At 38.6% G+C, this 4,467-nt stretch overlaps 1 non-coding gene across 1 annotated transcript; it reads right to left on the bottom strand.

Moving 5' to 3' along the window:
• Positions 1–3,939: 3,939 nt before the first annotated feature.
• Positions 3,940–4,056, bottom strand: LOC116565057. The gene has a single exon (XR_004275225.1). It is a non-coding gene; the product is annotated as a U5 spliceosomal RNA (small nuclear RNA).
• Positions 4,057–4,467: the final 411 nt, after the last annotated feature.

The following is a 4,467-nucleotide window of genomic DNA, read 5'->3' as shown; positions in this document are numbered from 1 at the left end:
AGAGTCATGATTTTACCTTTTTTGAAGTTATTCTTTAACAGAAGTATACTTTTCAAGTTACTATTAGTCTGAAAATATCTGCTTTACTTTCGTACTTTACTTTTAGATTGGCTGGTTACAAAATTATAGGTTAAAAATTCAGTGCCAAAAAGAACAAAGAAAAAATAAAACTGGTGCATTTAAATGAGGGATCATCAAGAAGATGAAATTCAGAGTTATCACTTGTGTCAGTGCAAATTACATATTATTCTCCAAAAACGTCATCTTACCAATAACATTCTTTTCCCTAAAAATATAATTCTTAATATAGAAGGGAAACTATTTTCTAGCCATGGCAGAAAAAGATTTCATAGAGCAAGATCAGAAAAAGAAATAAAATAAATTTACAAGTGACACCAGAAAACAAAATTATAACAAAATATAAAGACCACTTGGATGCATTAACAATTTTTAAAAATTTCTCACACCATATCTGAGGTGGTCATATATTAATATAGTCTCTCTCAAGAGACGTGCTAAGCCAGTCCTCATTTAAACAAATGATATGACCTAAAAATAAGAGTATTATGGTTGCTGTCTTGATAGAAAGCTTACACACAATTAGTCAACTGGAGAATGCAATGGAAAATTAAACACTCCAGTATTATTTCATCTTTCTCCTCATCTATTCTGCTCTTTACTCCCTAGGAAGGGGACAATGAATCCACATAGTTCTACAATTTTTACTCTAACCTGTACGTATCAAAAGAATATGAGATTCAGGCCAGGTACGGTGGCTCACACCTATAATCACAGCACTTTGGGAAGCTAAGGCAGCTGGATCATGAGGTCAGGAGTTCAAGACCAGCCTGGCCAACATGGTGAAACTCCATTGCTACTAAAAATACAAAAAATCAGTTGGACACGTTGGTGGGGGCCTGTAATCCCAGCTACTCGGGAGGCTGAGGCAGAGAATTGCTTGAACCAAGGAGGCAGGTGTTGCTGTGAGCCAAGATCACACCACTGCACTCCAGCCTGGGCAACAGAGCAACTCAGTCTCAAAAAAAAAAAAAAGAATATGAGATTAAAACAAATCGACCATGTGCTTTTTTGCTCTTTATATACTTAGCACCTAGTCAACACTTAACATGTTTAAGTATTCCAAACATGTTTAGTTGATGAATGAATAAAAAACTGCTTTTATAAGAATTTTTTGGCCAGGCTCGGTGGCTCACACCTTTAATTCCAGCACTTTGGAAGGCTGAGGCCGGTGGACCACGAGTTCAGGTGTTCGAGATCAGCCTGGCCAATATGGTGAAACCCCATCTCTACTAAAAATACAAAATCAGCCAGGTGTGGTGGTGCACACCTCTAACCCCAGCTGCTCCGGAGGCTGAGATGGGAGAATCACTTGAACCCGGGAGGCGGAGTTTGCAGTGAGCCGAGATCAAGCCACTGCACTCCAGCCTGGGTGACACAGCAAGATTCCATCTAAAAAAAAAAAAACAAAAACAAAAACCCAAGAATCTTTGTTAAATTTAGAAGATCATACCTTAAATTTTTAAAAATCTAAAAAAAAGAGAGAATAGAAAATCTTTCCCATCTTAATCTACATACAAATGCATATTTGATTACATTTCTTAGGTTAACCAATATAGTTAATCATGTTTGACATAAGGGAAAAAGCTTTTCCCTGGGTAAGAGCATCATTGGATACAGTGCACTGGATCCAATACGCCTCCCACACCCCCCTTATCCCATGGTTTCTTGAGAGCAGGTGTCATTATCATTACTGCAACTCTTTTTAGGCATTAGTTTATTCACAGCAAACAGAATGAAAAACTCACAAGAGGAAAACAGACAAAAAACCTAATCCAGGCCAAATGACTGGTTAAATCTCCCAAAAACAAAACAACCTTCTCTTTGTACCTTCCATTGGATGAGATGACTTCTTTCCCATTTTTACCCGACTGCACCTACTTGATTTAATGTTTTTTAAATAGAAGTAACTTCCTCTCAACATATCCATGTATATATTTAAAGCAAAACAATTTTAATCAAATTCACATGCAGATTAATGGGCTCCAGCCAATTCCTCTTTTCATAATCTACCAGAATGGTGGTACTGCCATGCTTTATAGAGTTTCAGAATAATCTCCTTTGATGCACATTTCATATCATTATGAAATGATATGGCCTGTTTGAAAATATGTTTTATAAAACCAGTTCCCTCTCCTGTCTTATTAACTCTTGGAAGTACTGAACAGTAAAATTTTTTCTTTTTTCTTTTTTTTTTAAAGATGGGGTTTCACCATGATGGCCAGGCTGGTCTTGAACTCCTGACCTTAGGTGATCCACCCACCTCAGCCTCCCAAAGTGCTAGGATTACAGGCGTGAGCCACCGCACCCGGCCAGAACAGTAAAATTTTTGGAAGTTATTTATTGCCCATCGTTTTGGCTTTGAAATTTCCTTTATATTGGAAATTGAAGGAAACAATATTAAATTTCACCTGTGTTTCTAGGTAGTTTTACTTCTTATCCCAAATACATTAAACAAGTACTACAAAATACATATCATCTGTGTTTATCTTTCAAAATGCCTCATAGAAATAATGTAATCGGGCCGGGCGCGGTGGCTCAAGCCTGTAATCCCAGCACTTTGGGAGGCCGAGGCAGGTGGATCACGAGGTCAAGAGATCGAGACCATCCTGGTCAGCACGGTGAAACCCCGTCTCTACTAAAAAAATACAAAAAAAAAAAATTAGCTGGGCATGGTGGTGCGTGCCTGTAATCCCAGCTACTCAGGAGGCTGAGGCAGGAGAATTGCCTGAACCCAGGAGGCGGAGGTTGCGGTGAGCCGAGATCGGGCCATTGCACTCCAGCCTGGGTAACATGAGTGAAACTCCGTCTCAAAAAAAAAAAAAAAAAAAGAAATAATGTAATCGAAATTAGCAAAGGCAATTCATGTCCAAACAGAAAATAATTCTGTGGTAAAGTTGAAAAATGCTGATTTTTTTTTTTTAGTTTGTAAATCACCTTTAAAAATTTAAGTGTCTGATGGGCATGGTGGCTCACGCCTATAATCCTAGTCCTTTGGCAGGTGAGGCAGGGCTAGGGGCAAGGATCACCTGAGGTTGGGAGTTCCAGACCAGCCTGGTCAACAAGATGAAACCCCATCTCTACTAAAAATACAAAAATTAGCCTGGTGTGGTGGTCGGCCCCTGTAATCCCAGCTATGCATGAGGCTGAGGCAGGAGAATTGCTTGAACCCAGAAGGCAGAGGTTGCAGTGAGTGGAGAGGGCACTACTGCCACTCCAGCCTGGCAACAGAGCAAGACTCAGTCTCAAAAAAAAAAAAAAAAAAAGGATGGAAGGCAAAGTAACCAATTAACATAGACTAGATATAAACTCCCCTAGAGCAAAGTTGCAAAGATTTATGTTTTCACATGACACTATCTTGCCTGGTACTTCATTCATTATAAGTTCTAAGTAAACATAGATGAATACACAAGATACAAATGATAAAAATAAAGAATATAAGTTGATCCTCTGGTGTGTGCTGGGGTTTGAAAGAAGAAGTTGATCAGCACTATTATTATAACTTTGTAAAATTTATATGTGCAAATAGATAAGAATAAGTCAAGAACTTAAAATAGTTTGTTAGGGTGATTAGAATACTGCACCTCTCCACCCCAAACCATTTATTTGTAATTCCATTCATAATATAATTTAATAAGAAAGAGAACAGTTAAAACATATTTTTAATTTTCTTTACGTGTTTTAGAGGCATGGCTTGCAGTCTTGCTCTGCTGCCTGGGCTGAAGTGCAGTGGCATGATCACAGCTCACTGTAACCTTGAACTCCTGGGCTCAAGTGATCCTCCTGCCTCTCCTGCGTAGCTGGGATGACAGGTACTTGCCACCACACCTAATTTTTTTTCTTTTTTTTTCTATTTTTATGAGCCTTGCCTAAGCAGGACATCAAAAAATTCAGTTATAAACTCATAAATGTTCCTCTCCATGGAAATCTTTAGTAAAATGTGAAAGATTTATTTGTTATGAAGAGAAACCAGGGCATACCTAATTTTTTAAGAAATTTTTTTGTAGAGATGGGGTCTTGCCATGTTGCTCAAGTTGGTATTGAAACATTTTTGACCGGAAGGCAAGAGCACGGATCTCTACAGCAGGCTTCAGTCTATTGTGGTTACCTTAGGTTAGCCAATTCACCTCTTTGAGGTAGCGCCATTATGTCGAAACATGAAAAAGATGATTTCAGATATAACAGGTAGAATGGAGATAGTAATAAGGGGACAGTATTCTAGTCAGAATTTGAAGGCCCCCAAGGATCAAGATGACTGGAGCATAGAAAATAAGGGAGATATGGCAAGAGGTGAGCTTGGCCTAGAGATCCCTGACAAACAACTAAGGGCTTTACATTTTATCCTCCGTTATTTCAGCTATTTGTGTGGCTGAGATGGGAGAATCACTT

This window comes from Sapajus apella, unplaced genomic scaffold (assembly GCF_009761245.1).
Source record: "Sapajus apella isolate SASKATOON/1434 unplaced genomic scaffold, GSC_monkey_1.0 scaffold38, whole genome shotgun sequence".
Classification (NCBI taxonomy): domain Eukaryota; kingdom Metazoa; phylum Chordata; class Mammalia; order Primates; family Cebidae; genus Sapajus; species Sapajus apella.
This window is presented reverse-complemented; position numbering and strand designations above follow the sequence as displayed.